The sequence below is a fragment of the Hetaerina americana genome, unplaced genomic scaffold (assembly GCF_022747635.1).
Source record: "Hetaerina americana unplaced genomic scaffold, ioHetAmer1.1.p SCAF_4, whole genome shotgun sequence".
Taxonomy (NCBI): domain Eukaryota; kingdom Metazoa; phylum Arthropoda; class Insecta; order Odonata; family Calopterygidae; genus Hetaerina; species Hetaerina americana.
In genome coordinates this window covers 94,461,811-94,482,573 of record NW_027286985.1, presented here as the reverse complement: position 1 = coordinate 94,482,573, position 20,763 = coordinate 94,461,811, and the positions used below count along the sequence as shown (strand labels likewise).

Genomic DNA, 20,763 nt, shown 5'->3' with positions numbered 1-20,763 from the left:
AGGCTTTTGAAATGTGGTTGTCGAGAAGGATGGAGAAGGTGAAGTGGACAGAAAGAAAAACAAATCAGGAAGTTCTGAGTGTGGTGGGGGAGGAGAGGGGTTTGCTGAGAGAAATCATGAGGAGACGGGAAAAATGGTTGCTGAGCATGTTGATAGGCAGTGGGATGTTGAAGACTGCGATAGAGAGGAAAATGTTAGGCAAACGAGGAAGGGGCTGGAATAAGATAGGGATGTTGGAGGGGATAAAGGGAGGAATGAAGAACACGGAGATGAAGAGGGGCTTGCATAATTGTCGGGTGTCTGTAGTCTGTTTATAGGAGAGGTAAGGTGAAGTACCGTTGAGCCATTGTCTAAGTCGTGTCCATTCAAAACCTTTCTTGAACACTAGACTACTTAAATAAAACTCGCAAAGCTTCAACGCCAAAATGGTAACCATTCTCAATTCTTTGATCATTTGAAAGAATCCCCTAAGGTGTTATTCTTCTAGTCTTGGTATACGGATCTCGTGAAACAAATGCTAGCGACGAAGACACTTCATACGAGGGTAGGCTGAAAAGTAATGCACACATGCTTGTACGGCGCGAACAAAAACAAATAGCAAAGATCGGGTAAAAAGTACATTAGAGTACAATTCTTAAGTTTCAAAATCATATATTTATTTTTCAACATAGTCACCGTATAAGACTAACACATTTCTCCCAACCTGTAACAAGTTTTATCATTCCGTCACTGAAAAACTCTTCCGACTTGTCTCGAATCCAGGACTTGACAGCTGTCTTCACCTCATCGTCCGAAGTGTAATGATTACCCTTGAGGTGTCTCCTTAGTTGAGGAAAAATATAAAAATCACAAGGCGCAAGATCGGGGGAATAAGGAGGGTTGTCCGCAGCATTCCAATCGACGCTGTTTGCTCTCGTCTGTGAGACGGCGTGGTACCCATCATGCACAGATTTTACAGTATCCGAATTGTTCAATACGAGTAATGAAGCCAACACGTTCCTTGGATATTCCAATATGGTTTTCGATACGCTTTTGAGTAATTCGCCGGTTATTTTGAATCAAATCTTCAATGAATTTGCGATGTTTATTGTCTGTGGCAATGATAGGGCGCCCGCTGCGTGTTTCATTAACAATTATGGCTTCTCCAGGCTCGCAACCACGAAAATTTACTACCCACAGATTAACAGTAGACCTATCAACAGCATCGTCACTATAAACAGCCTTTATACTGCGATGAATTTCAGTAGGAGTCACTTTTTCAGCAGTTATAAATTCGATGACAGCAAGCGGTTTAACTCGCGACTAGAGCATAGCACTAGAACACGTCCCCATACTTCCGCTTCTCAAAATACACTGGATGAATTAAAAGGCCTCAAACCTGCGCATGCGTGTTAAGGGGGGATGTTACTTCCACATGCCACCCGGAGTAATTCTGAAGGTCATTTTGTTTGTGCTCTACAAGCATGTGTGCATTAGTTTTCATCCTACCCTCGTATTTTTCCTTAGCCAACCTTTCGCTGAATCGTGCGAAGGGATCTTGAATGTTAACGGCGCAAATAATCCATGAGATGACGTGTGGTCATCCCCCCTCAAAATCTCATATTGGTCAGGCCACATGCATTCATCGATTCTATTCATGACCCTATCAAAATTCGGATTCGATCAGGGTCCATAAAGGACTGGGCGCAAGCAACGCCTTGGGGCAAGTAAGCGATCCACATGTCCCTCCTCAAATCCAATCGCACTTTCGAGGCATCTCTCTCCCGAAATCGAAAACTGTCCCAACTCGCCTGAATTCGATTTCCGAATGACGTGGGTTGACCAAAGGGGCATTGAAATGAGACCCTGGGAATAAATAAGGCGAGGGAAAAAGGATTTAAGAGGTTTACCCCCACGAGGATGAGGAATCCCACCCACGGATGACAAAAGGCACTAAGTGCGGCAGGATTTCGAGAGATCAAAATATATCTTCAACTGAGAATACGTAATCTCACGCTCACTCCTTAAAATTTCCACATTCGGAGTGCACGGGAAATCTATTCGCTAAAGGAAGATCTCGCTGTAGGTTCTTAATCTGATTTTAATGGCTTCGACAAAAGCGAGGTAGTCCTCGGTTTGCTGGACGGGAACTTCCGAGGTCTCACATTTGACCTCATTCCCTGTCGAATATTTTGAATACCACGGGAGGTATTTACATTTAAGAGGTTTAAGGTGGCCCCTATCCGTCACTACGTGAGTCGCAAAACACTATCACACAAGCAAGTCTTCTTCATATGAGAAGTAAACTTCGATAAACAATACGAAGTTATAAAAATGTTCCATTGTATAAGCATTGATTAACAATTAATTTTAAATAGAATTGCATTGCATTAATGGAATTGCATTCGATTAAAAGATTCCCTTTGAATATCATTTGGTACGTCATAATTTTCAATAACAAACTTTATCCCATATTCCTAATGACAAAGGCCAATTATTTACTTGATAGTAAACATGCAAATTTCTCATAAAATCTCATGGACAAGATGTAATCAGCATTAACCTTGCCAATACAATTTGTAAATACATGTACATATATTCATTTCATTGCGATAGCAATGTCCATTTGTTGCTTATATGACTGTTGGTTATGTGATGTCCAACCGGTGTGGTTGCGATTTCTTTTAACTTCAGCTCTTTTTGTTATCAGTTGAAGGTGTTCAAGTTCATTTTTGAGGATTGTTTTAATATAAATTCGTTACATAGTACCTCAATACATCAAATTTTGCTCTCACCCGTGTGGATTGAAGGGGATCGAGATGGTGAGGGGGCTAACGTACTGGCTTCCCACCTTGAGGGCCCGGGTTCAAATCCCGGCGGTGTTGAATATTTTTCAGCGGTATCTCGACCCCTACTTGAGGTGCTTCGCGGAGGGCACTTTCAGTGAGTACGCCGTTCGTCGGATGGGACGTTAAGCTGCGGACCCCTTGGCGCCTATCGTAAAGAGTAAGCTAATGCCGACGCCGGGTTTCTCTCTACCCTTCATCCTTTCCTGTCCATCCCCTATGGCACAAATGACCTTAGTTGTCGGTCGCCTACCCTAAAAACTACTACTACCGAGTGGATTGCACATCAGTTGACTTTGCGGTTAACGGGTTTGTTTACTAATGTGCGCGTACTATAAGTGTTGCTATTATTCTACACATTTAATAATAATGGCGCCACTAAGCTTCACTTAACCCAATATTGAAACCTTCTGGCCGTATTTGCTTAAAATGTATCGTGAATCACATCGCTGCAAAGTAGCCAGTTTAATACATTTCCAATTCAAATGCATGTCACTTTCTTCTTCGAAAGTATGGCAGATATGACATTTTTATGCGATGTATCATTATCTTTTAATGTTTCCTCCGTAAAATCATATAAAAGAAAACTGGGTTGATTTCAATTGTTAAAATATTAAAACGAGGACGTGGTAACACGTGTCACTAAATGCCAAGCGATAGGCAATAGTTTCGACCACCTTCACATCAAGTCTACGGAAACTCACATTCAATTGCAATGGCGGACTGATCTCTTTACATGTCTCCCGACTTCTGGTCACTTATTCCATACAATTTCAAATGTCAACACGGGTCCTTGTGGGTCACCTAGAACAAAACGTTGATCTGATTGGGTAAATAAATATATTCCAGTAGTTAAGAAACGCTGTCAATTGAGAACTTAATCTTTATCGATCATATTCGTGCAATAAAATATCTATCTATAAAAATCTATTAATAAAAACACGAATTGGTTTCGCATTTTTAAGAACTGAACTGAAAATATTTCACGAGTTAAAACAGAGCTAAATGAAGTTGAATTTATATCTTACCTGAAATTTTTCATTTTAAATATACTGCCTGCGTTCATTTTAATAGTTATATAAAGACCGTTTCTTTCAAACAAATCCACTATTCCATTAGTAAACCGGAGTCAAGTTACACCCTGAGTTAAGTGAGTAGTCTGAAAACATTTCGACCTAACAAATAAACGAGATGATCTGGGGAATACAGTCGAGTGGTCAACCAATTCGAAGAGCTAATTCGTGATATCTCCCGTAGTTGTCCTGTCATTTGAAGAGAATCAATTCCGTGACGATTCCACAGAGTCGCCATCACCTTACCGACCGATGGAAGCATATTCGCCTTTTTCGGAGCAGATACACCATTGTAGTGTAGTCCACACTGTTTTGACTGTTCTTTCAGAATAGCAGTGGTGCATCCAAGTCCCATCTGCAAGTATGAACCGACGCAAAAAATCTGACTCGCTTCGCTTAACCATCCAACAGGGCCTTGCAAACGTTCATTCGGATGCGTTATTAGTCCAAAGTGAACAAACGCGGCACCCAACGCGTGGATAGCTTACGCATGTCCAATTCTTCCGTCAATATTTGACAAACGTGTTCTTCCGATGTGCCCATAGCCCCTGCTATTTCTCTAGCCTTGATTCGATGGTCGTACAGTCCCACTGGGTAAACTTTTCAGATGCCCAAAATTTCACAATCCTAAATGAAACTACTGTCCATAATAAAAGTAGTCTTCGGAATAATAATTGAGGTGGTTTCCCGTTGCCTTCCTCAATAGCGTCTTTATCGAAATCAAATTGCCAAAAACACCCGGTGTTCCCAGGCGGTCACCCTTCCAAGTACTATCCCCGCCCGACGTTGCTTAACTTTGATGATCGGACAAGAACCGGTGTTCTCAACGTGGACCGAAATTGTCAAAGCAGTTTGGGCGTAAGGAGAAGAATTGTACAAGTCATAGAGTATTCACAAGGATTAGGGAATTGATGACAGGGAAGTTGAGTAAGGATGTTAAGAAAAGGCTCACCAAAACTTTGCCAGAGAGGGCAGTTTTGTACGGGAAATCATAAGGAGGCAGGAAAAATGGATGAAGGGCGTATTGATCGGCAGTGGGATGTTGAAGACTGTGGTAGAGGTGAGAATGTTTGGAAAACGAGGAAGCGGCAGGAATGGAATAGGGATATTTGGCAAGACAAAGGGAGGAAGTACACAGAGATGAAGATGGACTTTGTTGTTGAGTAGGATTCGTTTTGTTTCGTTGGGAGGGACTAGAAAATTGTTTGGTAACTTGTGTCCATTTAAAAATCAATCTTAACCGGCAGAGATAACCTAATAATAAACTAAGCTACCGAGCACACCACTCGGTATTTCAGTTCAACTCGTATTCGAGTTGCGGTGTCGTATATTCTTTCAATAACAAATTTTTGATGCCATCACACGGTACTAAATTTTTCTCAATTTTCACAAAACCCCTCACAGTGACACTAAAACGATCGTCAAGCAACAAATAAGCGTCCATAATGGCTGAAATTTTGGCGAGTACATTGCAACGCAAGTCCAAACACAAACCCCAACTTTTATTAAAGAACAACCGATCATCTCTCCCAAGGATGCCTACACCTATGAAAACAAAACCATTACCGCTACCCGAGTCCCCCCCCCTCTTTGGCTACTGCCATTCGCCTTTCCACAGAAGGAGCAACGTCCGCGTTCTCTTTCGCGTGTCACTGTCTATACCTTTGACCCTGCCCTATAATGCGAGACGAAGCCGTAGCAGGAAGCATTCATTCCCATAGCCCATTACCTTCTCCCATGAGCAGCCGGTCGTACAAGTCGCATCCCATCTCACGCTCTTCGCCAGGGCCGCACCGAGAGAGGCAGCCCCGCACAGCACCTCTTCCGGCGGCCCCAGCCGCCGCCACGCCCACCGCCGAATTACACCCGCCTCGGGGGTCGAAAACCGCAGTCCCGACCAGCGTCGCCCTAAGTGTTTGCTCGACCCTACTAACAGGTGCTTGAACCCCCTTTCACTTTCATTTAAAAAATGCTTTCTAAAACTGTGAACGGAATCACTTCTGTCTCCTTCTCTTTCCCCGTTTTAAAACTGGGGTCAAAGACAGATGCTTGCGAGTCGCTATTACATTATTTTGCCTTGAACTCCAAACAAACTTGTCCCTTCGCCAACTAGGGGCGATAATATTCTTTAATTGTTCGCAACGAGCATTCCGGCCCCCGTTACGTTACCCCGTTACCCCGCCGACCCCGGTGGCGGCGGGGTAACGCCCTCGTCTGCCATTCCAAGGGTCGCGGGTTCGAATCCCGCCTGGGTAAGTTTTCCTCCACCTAGGGCTTGGGTGTTTGTAAATGTGACTATTGTTATCGTTGTTAATAGTTCGATGTAAAGGCCAAAATGTGCTGTTTTCGGACTCATACTGAATAAATAAATAAATAAATTCCAGATAAAAACCTAGCTACAGAAACCACTGAAGTAATTAACAAAGGCTTAGTTTTCACAATAACCACAACACGGTAATAAACCCGAAGGTCGGTATGATTCGCGACTAAGCCCGACAGTGTGTGAAATTCACACATCAGAGTGTTAAAGGGGGGCAGTTCCTTTCCCTGTGCCGGCTATGGTTTCCCAGGAAGATCCAGTACCCGAAAAATCACAGCGTGGGGGGAGCTGAGGGAGGAACCTAGAGAGGCCTACTCGGTAATCGAACATGGGCCCTTCGGTCATTAGTCCAAAACCCACAGTTTTCACAACGTGTGGTCCGAAATTAGACGCTCAAAAGGAAATTTTACTCTTTTAAAAATGGGGACTTCAATGGTTTAAAGTGTTCGCCACGGAGTCAGAGTACGTTTTGCAAGCAGAGGGTAAGAGCAAATTTTAAGCAAACTAGTAAGCTCCGAATAATATCGATGATACGTGGAATAACGTACTTTGTACCATGGGATCAGCAGTCAACAGGTTCATTCCAAGTAAAAGATAACACGGAACCTTGATGGCTTAACGCGAAGTTGGAAAATCGTTAAGACATCAAAGGCGATGTCACGCAAAGATGAAAAATATGATATCTCTAGCGACAATAGGAATGCGGTCACTTTTCATTATAACATATCTAGGACGAATACCAAGAAGGAATTTTGGAAATGTTAGGATTCTTTGTAGAAAACTTGAAAATTTAAAAGGGAATCCGTAAGCGTTTTTGTGGCATATCAGAAAGTTTCAGGGAAATCAACCTCTGCCACACACCTTTGCAGTGTTTTGCAAGCTACCATGTCTAGTATAGCATGTGGCAGCTAACCACCGAACAACATGTCTCAGAACATTGTATAGGTAATACATTCACATGTAAAACCTACCAACGGGTTAATAACTAAGAGAAGTGGACAACTATTAGTTAAAACACACGACGTTAAGTATTCCTGACGCATATGTTTCCTTGAACGCCTTATTTGTAGAGTGAAAATGTGAGCCAGTTTTCTATGGAAAAAACACCTCAAATGAAGAGAAATGGCTCAATGGCTACTTGATAAACACATTATTCAGATGCAAACTGGTTACTCGAAAGGGATGAGTGGATATTCCTACAAACTTTGTCCAGTTAATTGTAAAGTAAATATAAATGTTTAAGTATATAATCCCAATACCATTGTTTTGAAACTTGGACTCGGTACATTAAATGTACCACAGTATCCAAATTCAATTCAGATTCGACCAGGAGATGTAAACATTTTCAAAAAATCAATGGTGAATTCAATACTCCTGCCTTTAACAGCTGAATAAAAAACGATTAACGCAGATTCTACATTAGCAATAACTCAATAAATGTTTACATCTCCGATTGAATCTGGAGAGTGTTCAATATTACTTTGCTGATAAACGGATGTCATGACTTAACATGACTATGCATAGACATATTTCCGTGTGTTTCGATCCGTCTAAGATGAATGAAAGTAAGTTTATACTATTTATGGGAGATTTAATTTTCTTATAATTAAAACAAATAATTTTCGATAGTTTGACCCATAGTTTAATAAAAATGCTACGGGTTTATGGTTGACAATGGATATAAATTATAAAACATTACATTTGATAGTCACTACAATATTTCCTGGCAGTATCTACAAGTTCGATGATATCTTTAAATGAGGTTGCCATATTTCGATCGTACCCATTTGATAAAATGAACGAGGACGGTCGGAATGTTGATATTTATTATTTACAGGTCGTCATTAAAAGCGTACCCACGACTGGCGCCTCTCCATTGCCTTTAAACTTAAAATACTTACAAAAACTATTGGCACCCAATATCGTATGATCAATTCATTATGTAAATGTAACAAGCACAAGGAGAGTGCACGTGTGACAATGTGCCTCCAAATAATAATCATTCCCAATTTCACGACATTCATCGTTACTCATTATTTTTGGACTAAAGAGATTATTGTATATCAATGGTAACAACACATATAATTTAAGCATGAAGGGAGCCCACCACATGTGAAAAAACAATTGGAATATGTCGGGAAATGGCCAAAGAAGCTCAATAAACAACACCCAAGAACTTATACGGTGAATTGTATTTAGCGGTTTTGTTTACATGAAAGGAACGGGTCAAATTTTATCTGAAGAGATATTTCCATCACAAAGCTATCGTGACTGAATTTATTCCATTATTAAACCAGGAAAACGCACAATTTTCACAAATAGAAAGTAAGGAATTGAAATATGTGAATGCTAAATAGGTTACGATCTCAGGATGTTACAAACATTTGAATTCAAAAGTAACCATTTAAACATCTTGGAAATAACATTCTGTTTGCAAACTCACCCAATAGATAATGGAGTTCCCCTACTTCCTGGTCTCCTGTCAGATTTGAACTGTTGCTCCAGATGAGTCGGAAGATAAGGGTTTTAATAACGAGAACCTCATTATATATTCTAAACTTAGAAACGTAGAATGAAATTTTAATTTAATTTTTTTCATTTTCATGCGAAAAGCTATCGATCAAAAGAAGAGGCCAAGAAGAAATTTACTTCCGTAAATTCCAGATGACAACATCTCAAAACGTACACAAAGAAGACGTTAAACATGATCGACTGAATAGTGTGATTATCGATACTACGACCACCTCGATTTCAATAGTGGTCGATCAAGAGTAATCGAATTTTGAAGCAAATTTCAGCATGGTGTCTGAAACGTCTTCTGAGTTTGTGTAGGAAGAAGGTATGCCTATGGTTTACTGAATAAAGGTGAGGAAACATTATTTTACTGTTAAACGCTCAGCGTTTCTTAGAAAGTAAAATGTGTTCAGCTTAATAGAGTTTTTACATGTTTTGCCTACGACGGTGGTGACGCAACGTGTACTGCCCTGCGGAATCTACAATTGTTATTGTTTAGCAGTAAACTTGTGTGAATTTTGTGGGAGTGTAGTGTTGTCATTTGTAAATAACGTAAAAGGTAGATTTCAAACATTGATAAAATGGTACTCTTGTCTTGTTTTTATCAGAAAATTGCATGATCATGCCGAGTGAATATGAGGTAGTGTTGCATGAACTACGTAAAGGCACTTTGAACCATGATATTATTTATTCTGATGGTAGTACTATTTATCGCCTGACCATATGTTGGAGACGATCTGGAATGATCTTATTGAGAAATAGCCAATATTTTTACCAATAAATAGAAATTCTGTCAGACCCCTTATTTTCATATCCTTTTAGAAGGCGGGCTTATCTCTTCCCACAAATACACTGTTAATGACATTAAATCACTGTCTTTGAATGCAAATTATTGTGAATGAGAGAGAATTAGTACATATGCTACCTAGTATGCAGATGTGAATATAAAATTGTAAATTTTCGTTATATTAATTAACTTGATTTGAAATGAGACGTTAAAATATATAATAGAATAATACCAAGCTTTGGAACTAGTAATATACTCCCAAATCTCTTTCACCATTTTTAGACCTTGGAAAATGTTTCAGTCGAACTAACAAGATGTTCTATTTAACCCTAAGCATTCGCGAAGTACATCGTTGTCAGTCCTGATCTCAATGGCGTATGTGTTAACAACTTCAGTTACCATTGCGTGAATCTGATCGGCTTGCGTGAAGTTCATTAAATGATTTGTCTTAATTGTTATGCTTTTCCTTTCTGATATTAAGTGGGCCACTGTGATCTGTGTGTATTCATGATTATATACTGTAAACACACAATGAAAATCGCAGGCTAGGGAAGCTTGGAAGGCCAAACCAACATTGTCGCATCAATGGAATGATGATAGGTTCATACGTTGTCTTCAATAGCAATCTCTCTACCCATTTGCTGATGTTAGTTGTGCTGTTTTCAGTTGGCTTTGGATAATACTCCTCATATCTTAATATCATATATGTATTTATTCATTCAGTTGTGCTTCAATCGGTGATTCATTCCCGTTTCAGTTCGGATTCACATGCCATGAATGAAAAATCGTACTTGATTTGAGTTACATCCTATTAAGCTGAAGAATCATTGAGCTGTAGAGAAGAGAGAGTATAAATGTAGGTGAAGTTTCCTTCCCATGTATGAGTCTTAGATTTTTGTGTTAGCATGTTCGTTTTGAATGTGGTTGGTTATCAATTGCGAATGCTGTATAACTTCCATTGGTAGACCATCAGTGCACAAACATATTGAACACCTTAATCTAGTTAAATTTTTCTTGTTTAGTACTTGTTTATATCAGAATCTGATATGCCCAATAGGTGTCTATTGCATGAAATTCGGTGATATGGTTTATCAAATTCTATGAACAAATCAAACTGGGTTAATAAGAGCTCTTCACATATCAGCTCTCACATTTTTCATAACTTTCCTCATCTCACCAATCTCTTTGTAGAATAGTTTGCCATCTTTAGATTAATTTGAAAAACCTATACATGTCTCTCACTTAAGATATACTTTTCATTTCTTCATGTATTCGTGCACCTTTCCTGGCTGTACACCTGGGTCGCGGGATATTTAATGTGGTAGTTTCTTGTTGCTTTCCACATCTTATGCCGTTGACCTTGGTTCAATTCATCTGTCTTTAAAAGGGATTTCTCCCCCCAAGAATAAGAGGGTGCCCTTCCCCCACTTCGCGTTCATCCACCGTTCAAGTAGGCCCTTCATACTTGGTGGGGTGTGACTCCGTATCCCAGGAGTCACTCAGTCACCATAGCCCCATCAGTATGAACAGGTAGTACCATGGAAGGTGAGAATGGCATTAACGTTGGAGAAGTGATATGAGTCACATTCAACACCTTACGATTAATTTTGCTAGTTAATAATTTTTTATCACGCTTTATTGAACAGCCTTCATCGGGTCACCGAGTAAAGATGTGAACAAAAGATTCGTAACCCCTTTAATATTGAGCATAGTTGTGTATGGATTTCTTCCAAAGCTATGTCACTGATGAGCCTAATATATTGATAGGGTGAAGTGTCTAATTTACCAGCTCTCTGCACTTTTTTCTTTGCTTGTATTTCTCCTGTCCATGAACACTGTTTCCACATTTGGGCTACAGCTCCTCCTACTTTTCTAAAACTACTTGATCGCCCGTTGAATTTCTTTGTCTCCATCATTTGCCACCATCATTTATACTTCCATAACATCTCTCTAGATTATATCATGTCTTCTGTTGGTATTCACTGCCATACTGATTGTCGTGCCTTGAATGAAACAAAGTTATTCTTAAAAACTGTCAACTCTAATTATAGTTCATCTGAACTCCTTTTCCATCTTCAAGTGCCTTTGCATATGATGTGATTGAATGTCCTCTTTCATTGTGTCAACCCACTCCTCTCAATCAAAATATGCTCATTTATCTATTGGTTTACATCAGCCTGTAAAAATAAAAAGAGACATTTCAGGCGTGATATGGTGGAGTGTCATGATTAATTAAAGCCTGTGTAATGCAATGATGAAACATTCTCCCTGACTTTAACCCATTCCATCATCCGTGCTTCGTTTTTTTCTCCCACCTGATTTTCTTCAGTCCTCCTTCACTGCCTCCCTCATATATGTAAAATGAAAGTCTCTTTTGTGATGCTTATATAATTTTGTTGATTTGCTTTGTTAACTTAGCTTTATGCATTAATTTTTAATAATGGTCACTTGTTTTTTATTTGTTACTTGTCCAATGTAATTGGCGTGATGCTGTTTTTGGACTAAATAAATAAAAAGAGACATAGTCTTAGAGGCAATTAATCAAATTTAGATTAAATGCTTTGGAAAATTAGGTATGAAGAAAAATGTAGAGAATAAGTTCAACCGAGAGGGAAGCCTAATATCTAGTTTTAAAAATGGTGGACTGGAAGTCACTGTGGAAATTTGAAAAGGGCAGAGAAAGTAAATACAGGAAATATTGAGAGATGGAGGAATGTTGAAGGCCGTAATCGAAGAGAGGATTGAAGGGAATGGCCATTTTGGACAAGATGAAGGCTGATAGCAGTAAGGGCAAAATGAAATCAGCTGTTTCATAGGATATTAACTATCAGGATTGTTATAATACTGAGCATCTTTGAGCGTCCTTCCTCACCATCATTGTCTTCAAATTAGCCAATTTTTTTGCTGATCTGCTTCACGTAGTAGGTTAATAATTATACAAGGGTATTTTGAAACATTTTGAGTATGTAATATAAATAAACTACCAACCTCAGTGAAAATATTTTATTTTTCAATGTAGTGTCCATGTACACTAATGGACTTGATCAGGTGATGTTCCAATATCTTGATCTCATCTTGAAAATAACATTGCTTCAGACCTGCAAAATACCCATCTACATTGGCTGTTAGATCTTTGTATTAAGAGAATCTCTGTCCACCAAGGAAAATTTGAGCTTGGGGAAGAGATGGAAATCTGATGGAGCCAGATAAGGTGAATAAGGCGGGTGTGGCAATGATTCGTATCTTATTTTACGTATTTTTGCCATGGCGATGACACTTAAGTGTGAGCTTGCATTGTCATGATGAAAGATTACTTTCTTCCTTGCCAAACTTGGCCTTATTTCGTGTATATTTTCTGTAGTTGGTCCAGGAGAATCTCTTTGAAATCCCAGTAAACTGTAGCCATCACTTTTCCGGCCAACCGTATTGCCTTTGCTTTCTTTGGTGGTGGTGAATAAACATGTTTTCACTACTTGGACTGCTGTTTTTTTTGTCTTTGGGGTAACACAAGTTTAATCTGTGGTCATAAACCGATGCAGAAAATCTCATTGGTGTCTTTTAAAATGGGTCGAACGTAGTTTTGAAATTTCCATTCTGATGCGTTTGTGATCCTGACTCATGAGTAACGGCATCCATCTAGCAGATAATTTTCTCCCACCCATCCCATTTGTTAAAATGTGATGTGCCCGTTCAGATGACATACTGATAGCTTCAGCAATGTTTCGCACATACAGTCGACGATCCTCCATGACCATTTTATGCTTCTGCAATAATTTCTGGTTTAGTGGCGGATTTTGATGGACCACTGTGTGGATCATCACCTAAGCTGTCCTGGCCTAACTTAAACGCATTTTTCCACTTGACAACAGTTGAATATGAAGGAGCGAAGTCCCCGAGAGTGTCTTGGAATTCGACATAAATTTCCTTCTGTTTCATACCTTTCTTTACAAAATGTTTATTCCCTGCTTCAATCTCAATTTTTTCCATCTTCTTAAATCACTAGACGGTCACAACAACCGAGAGGTGTCAGCACCACAGTCTCTTCCCAGAGCACTGACATTTTACGTATTTACTCGTAAAGGATTACCTATTACTATGTCGGAAACTCGTTGAGCTAGTGCTGACGTCTGGTGGTGATTCTGAGAATTTTTCAAACTACCCTCATCTACTATAATGCTCTACTGCCCTTAATAACCTACTGGACCATTGGAGGTGCCTACATATTAAGTAGACCTCAATTTTACCAGACCTTTTTTGGGAATTAATTTTATTCACTTTCACTTCTTTTGGCTCTGAATATCTTTGAATATAAATTTGATCGAAATTGAAAAATGACACACATCTGCATTTTGAGCCCTGAGTGCATGAATTGAACTAAATACCGAATAATTTTTAATATAGTTGTCCAATGATGATATTTTATGCAATTCTAAAGCAAAAATAATACTTTCATTGCAAAGATTACTTCTTGTGTTGTTTAATGGAATATTTAATATTCATTTTCTTCCTATTTGTGAGTGAGAGAGCTGAACCAATGACACAGTATTCAACCAGAAGGTTCTTTAGAAATGGCAGAGTGCGTTATGTTCCAAATCCTGTGAAAATCTTCATAAAGCAGTTTCAGGCTTCATTCCATGTTGGAAAAGGAATAAACAAAACACATTCAATTCCCAAAGAAATCTATTAATGTAATTTCGGGTAGACCTTAATGAGATTCAAGGGGTCACAAACCCAGCCATATGAACAAAATGGTAGTGGGAATTGCGAGTGTTTTGTGTATTCCTTTTCAAATATGGAAGTCTGACTTGCTGGATGTGGTGATTTGTGTTCCTGTATCCTGTACACATTGTCACAAGGTTTTGATAACCAGTAAATCATTTCATCTGGGCTATTTATTTTATTTTATTTATGGACTTGTTTTGGCGAGATTGAGTCTAATAGTCCCTTCTTCCACCTAACCCTAAGACCTGAAATTGAAGAAAATATAATACACCCAAGCCCTAGGGAGGGGAAAATCCACCCAGACGGGAATCGAACCCGTGACCTCTGGGTTGGCAGTCGAGGAAGTTACCCTGCCACCACCGGGGCTGGCCGGTTATCAGGAGACTTCTCATGAATTTGGGCCCATGACCTTATCCAGTCAGAAGTGAAACATCCAATAGCACAAAGCCTCTACCTTATGTCCATTTTAGATGATGATGTGGCAAAATATCTGTTTAAAGTTATCTCTGGGAGTCCCCAAACAGTTCTGGGTTTGATGATCTAAGTGATAACTACACTTTCCTCAGACGTTATTTATAATTTTATCCTGTGGTAAATTGCAGAATGGCCGCTGGCTGGAGAACCATGGTACAAGTCAGTCGAAGCATATATCTCCATATAACTGGCCTTTGCTATCACTTTTGAATTCAATATATTCAAAAGGAATAAAATTTCATAAAAACCTTGAAATTGCTTTATAATTGTGTATACATGTATATGAGTGTGCATGTGCATGGTAAATTCCAGGTAAATCAATATCCTACTCGGATATCTCTGAATGTTCTTAGAAATAGGGTATGTCCAGGCATACTGGATGTTGGGACATCAAATTGTGAGGCCTCTTGGCACCTTTTATTAATAGAGTAGTTAGGTGTTCTATGCCTGGTTTCTCCCTCCACCCATTCTTTTCCCATTCCCTGGAAATCCTATCTCTGCCAAAATTTCCCACAAATCCTTAATGGCACAGATGACCTCTACTGTTGGTAGCTTTCCACGTTTAAACCATGAATGTAACTGCATGCTCCACCGAAAAAATACCTGTCTACAATCATTCCATTTCTTCCAATCTCAGCTATTGGGACTGTGCAATTCTAGCCTCCTAATCACCATGTTTGCAAATCTTTAATTTACCTCCAAATGTAGCAAGAATCTGTATGTCTCACGAAATACAACCTGACATCCCATACTACATTAAGACCATCTTCCATTCCCATCGCCAATCAAAGCATTCTGCTCCTATCTTCCCTGCCTTCTTTGGATTTTTCCCTACAGCCCTCTATCCTCTGCTTTCAGCGTGCCTAGCTTTTCCTTGTTTGTTCTGTAATGGAAAAGTTACACAATTAGAATATATCACGGTTGTTGATAATTGTTTATTATAATTTATAGCTAGCTAGTGGTTCAACTTTGACCTAGGATTAATTTATTTTCTCTTAAAGTTTCTCATATCATGCATAGTTACTGAAATATGATTAAATGTTGGAATTACATTTGTTGCATAGTGAGAAGCTGAGTGGCATGGGCAATACACAGATACAGAATGTAACTATTAGAACTGGCAATATACAAATCCATTTCATTGGACTTCATTTCATGTTCCATTTAAATGATTTGTTCTCTGCATGTTTGCAAATCATTGTCTCATAGTTGGCAGTGTTTACTGCTGTTGATGTCGTTGTGGGTCTTCATTTAATGACTGTGTTAGTGGCTTTCCTCCTCACTGGCCATCTTTAATTTGCTGCTTAGTCTATTTCCTACCAATATTATGATTTCTTTAAGCCATTTCATATTGTCCACTATTTTACAACAGCACAGATATGTTACATGCACGCAATGTCAGGCCAGCATGCGCACTTTTGCTTATGCGGCTAGCAGTCTAATTTGTCTCTTCTGGAATCCTGTTACCTTAGCTCATACTTATTGATGCCTTTTGTAGACACACTCTGAATTTCCAATGAACGGTTGGCATTGAATCGTAATATGACTCATTTTGATCTCTGCTATTTTTGTTTAATAATTTAGGTCGGTTTGAAAGTGCTGGCTACTGGCACTATGGACAGCTTTGTTGCCCAAAAGCAGAACTCACCAGGAGATGGGGATTCTGATGGGTCAGAACATTCTGTTGATTCCATTCACCAGAGGTTCCAGAGTGATATTTTTATTTGCATCACTTGCAAACAAACTTTTGGGACAAAGTCGAAGTTAAAAGAACACTTTAAGAGTGGGTGTCAGACAATCTGTGCAGCTTGCCAAGCTCCGATGTACACGAGGTTGAGTCCGTACGGAATGGAGTACGGGCATGAATGTCGAAGAGGCAAAAAGCAAGCCGTTACACGTTCTGAAGTTCCATCACAGCCCCTGAATAATGGTGGAACATCTTAATTTTTTCAGGGATACTTTCGTGGGTGAAGATGTGCTTTTGAAAAGATCAATGCATATATTGGTGTGTTCAAATACTAATGCTTTTGTGATATTGGTAGATTCCCTTAGAATGGAGCAGACCAGGGTAATAACATGGCGTTATTGTCCACAACTCTATTTTATAGCAAGGATAAAGTTTTAATTTTAAATTTACACTTGTTACGTATACATAAGTGTCTCTGGCATTTTTATTACTCAATACTTGTTGACTAGTTGGTAGTGGATGTGCAGGCATGTGCACACGTTGTTAGTAAGGATGTGTTTTAATTTGGAAAGTAATTGTATGTTATTTCCAATGGAAGACCAGTTAGCAGTATTAGATATGTTTTTTGAAAGGTTCCATGCTTATCATTGCCAATTCAATGAGTGACACTTTTCAATTCTCATATTTTTGGATAGATTAATTATTTAATACTCTTTGAATGCCAAATAAATTTATAAAGCCAAGGTTTTTGTAATGATGCATACTCAGGGAATTAGGGGATCAATATATTACAATGTATTATTCACGTATCTGTTATATTTTTATTGTCTTTATTAGGGTGATTACTTGATTCTCTTTCATCTGAATGTCAGGAAAGTGAATCAATTAGCGTGGAAGGTTGTTCAATGAGAGAGTTCCACTTTGGAAAAGGTTTTAATATTCATTCCTTCGATTATATGAATGATTGGAATGAGTTGTTCATTCGCATGTTATCCAGGCCTGGTGTTTCTTTCTGTTACAAGCTAATAAAAGAAAAATAGACTTGAGCCTTTTAACCTGTCTGTGTTTCTGTTGTTTTCCAACCATATAGTGTTGTAATAGACTGGTATCATATGCTAATGGTGTAATTTCTGGATGTAGGTAATTGGATTGTATGGTATTACCTCTTTTCCTTTGGTAATAATCTAGTTAAAGATGATATGGGGCCCCCTTCGTTGTGCAATTTACTCACAACTTTTTTGTAGCTCTTCTTGAGAAGTGAGCAATACCTCGATTGAAAGTCCATGATGGGATAAGCAAGAAGTAGTGGATACCCTTTTATTCTTGGATTTCTTCAAGCAATATGCATTTAATTAGCAATTGTCTTGAAGTAACAAACAGGGAAAAACAAGGGTAGTTTATAATCCCTGTTTTTTGCTATGCCTTAACTTAGCTCAATTTGAGTAGATATAGGTGCGGAATACTGTTTATAATACTCAGGTGGCCTCATTAATTGTCGAATTAGGGCAATGAGGTTTCTGCTTATGTTATCTACATACCCTACAAAACACCTAGCTTCAATGTGGGGTAGTTGGTTTGCTACAGACGTTGGATTGGTTCCTGGGGACACTCCCCTAGCCCGGACATGACTTTCCTAGCCTCACCGGAATGGTGAGGAGGAGGAGAGATGGAGGAGTGTCACGCACAGCTGGGGAGGGCAGGACGTTGGGGGGAGAGGGGGGTAATTTCAAGGAGGCAGGAGAAGTGGATTGACTGGCAGCTGGATATCAAGGGTTGAGATTCAAAGAGTTTCAGGGAAATGGAAGAAAGGAGCTAATATTTTGGTGGGCATGAAGGAAGGAAAAAGTATATGCATTAAAAGCAGACAAAGGAAATTATAGGGCAAAAGGGGCACATGTACGAGGTGCATTCAAGTTATAACACCAACTATATTTTTTCTGACTAACTAGTTGCACGAAAATTGTGAAATTTCTGTCTCATCTCGACATAACCTCCCTGCATTCATACACATTTCTCATACCTTGATGCCTTGGTTGCTGGGAACACTTCTTTAAGTGATTTCCACACTCGTGCACCAAGCTACTTAAGTTTTGGACCTAGAGCACCTGGAGGTGGAAATACATTACCTAAGGAAGACATTCCAGCAGAACGAGTATGGAACCCAGGAAATCAACATTGCCCTTAAAAAGGGCCTTCACAAAACCTGGAGGTATGAGAAAAGAGGCAGAAAACCTGTTGCCAGAGCCTGCATCCCGTTTGTCTCTGAGATTTCTAATAGTCTCAAGGATATTAAGGGAGTACAAGGTAGAAACTATCCACAAACCGCTAAGGAAGCTGCAATCGGTCCTGGACACGGCTAAAGACAAACGGGGATTGAAGACCTAAGGAGTGTACCGGATTCCTTGCGAGTGCGGCCAAGTATACATTGGGGAGACTGGCGGCACCACAGAAACATGCCTAAAGGAACACGAGAGGTGCATCAGATTATTATACCCAGCGAAATCTGCGGTCGCCGAACGTTGCCTCAATAATGACCACAGAATCAACTTAACCGGCACGAAGAGGCTATGCCACGCCAACAGTGACTGGGATCGCATGGTGAATGAAGCCGTTGAAGTCCGACTAGACACCAACAATTTCAGCAAAGGCAACGGCTTCCAAATCAGTAACACTTGGAAGCCTGTGCTAAAGAAAATAAAAAATGCACGGGAACGCACCTGATTGGCCGTAGCGGAGCACAATTAACGCTTCCGACCAATCAGGGCACACCTGAGCCTTGGGGGAGAGTATAAATATCGGGCCCTTTTTCATGCTCTGAACTTCACCCTGAAGACGATGGCAGAGTCAGCCATCGAAACGTTGGTGTACTGCAACCTGACCCGGTGGGAAACCTGAGAGAACTTCTTGAAAACTTCTTTAACAGTCTGTTTTCACCCCTGGAAATAGCAGCATGGTTAGTGAATGTGGAGCCACAGAGAGTCTTTCATCATGGGAAAACAGCCAAAAGTCACTAGGAGCCTGGTCGGGTGAGTAGGGAGCATGAGAATCAATGTCACAATCAATGAAATGAAAGTTCCATTCATGCCGTAATTTGGTGTCAACATTATCTGGCACATTTTCAGGTAGTCATACAGAATTGTGTGCGCAGATCCCACAGAAATACCAACTTTGAAAGCGATGTGTTTCACATTCATTCTGTGATCCTCCAAAACACCTTTCTCCCGTTTGCTCAATCATGTCGTCAGACCGGCTTGTGCAAGGCCAAGGTCTTCTTGGTTTGTTGTTGCTCGATGTTCTGCCTTCTTTGAACTGTTGCACCCTCGAATGCACATCGGACACATCCATGACACTATGACTACATCTCATTACTGGTGATGAACTTTTAATGGGTGTCACACCACTTAAGTGGTGAAAATGAATGATTACATGCTGACTGTGTAATGACAACGTCACCATTTGAAGTATCAAAAACGGTTCTCTTTCTTGTTGCTGCCTCCAGAGTACTGTTTGCCATAGAGTACTGTATTCTCTGTCATGCATTGACAAAGAGTGCCCGGTTATTTAAAAATAAACCACATTTTTCTATCTGTTTCGAATTCTGAGAAAAAAATCTGAGGTTTTATTGCTTGAATGCACCTCATATGTAAAGTTAACTGTAAAAGCATTAATTTAGTGAAATGCCATCTTATTGTGAGAATTAATAAATGTATTGAGTGAAATTTCATAATTTACACACTTACAGATTTTGGAAGTATTTTCATTTCCACGTCAAGGGATATATGTAAGTTCAGATATTTTTCGGTCCTTGCCAAATTCATCTCTAATGGGCACACTACTTTATAATACTTGAATTTATTTTAACTAGACCTTTTCTTTGCCTGCCTTGACATTCATATTGTGTTCAAAACATATTGCGTAGTGTAGGTAGGTCTTTCATGTTTTGTGGGCAAATCAGAAAGGACTAAAGCCTCAACAATTGTGGAATCATGATTGTAATGGCTTTGATGAATATCCTGCATTGTATTATAAACAATAGTTGAATTATTGGGGCACCTATGTCAGAACCTTTGCATTGTTGTGGAATAACAATTTGAAAACTTGTTGAACAAAACTCATGACCATTCATGGAGTTAAGCAATTCCAAGTAATAAAAGGGTAAAATTCTAATGACCTTAATTGAGTTTGATACCAGAGCAATTTAAAATTGACTAAATGTCTAAACATACATGTTTATTCTTAAGGGAAAGAAAGTTAAGACCATGCCAGGGGTAAAATCACTGGACAGGCCCGCAATAATTGCATGTCTTCAGAGTGTTAAATGAAAATTACTACCAAGCCATTGACAATCACTTGTTTTGGAC

The 20,763-nt window shown here is 39.4% G+C and overlaps 1 protein-coding gene and 1 long non-coding RNA gene across 2 annotated transcripts in view; one reads left to right on the top strand and one right to left on the bottom strand.

Moving 5' to 3' along the window:
• Positions 1-8,892, bottom strand: part of LOC139691918 (polycystin-1-like protein 3) — a 154,185-nt gene extending 145,293 nt beyond the window's left edge. Inside the window, exon 1 of the mRNA XM_071589864.1 lies at positions 8,662-8,892. The gene's annotated coding sequence lies outside the window, so the exon portion shown is untranslated. The remainder of the gene's footprint in view (positions 1-8,661) is intronic.
• A 2,044-nt stretch (positions 8,893-10,936) lies between these two features.
• LOC139692415 (uncharacterized) lies at positions 10,937-17,457 on the top strand. The gene is made up of 2 exons (XR_011701754.1): positions 10,937-11,064; positions 16,300-17,457. It is a non-coding gene; the product is annotated as an uncharacterized lncRNA (long non-coding RNA).
• The last annotated feature ends 3,306 nt before the right edge of the window (positions 17,458-20,763 follow it).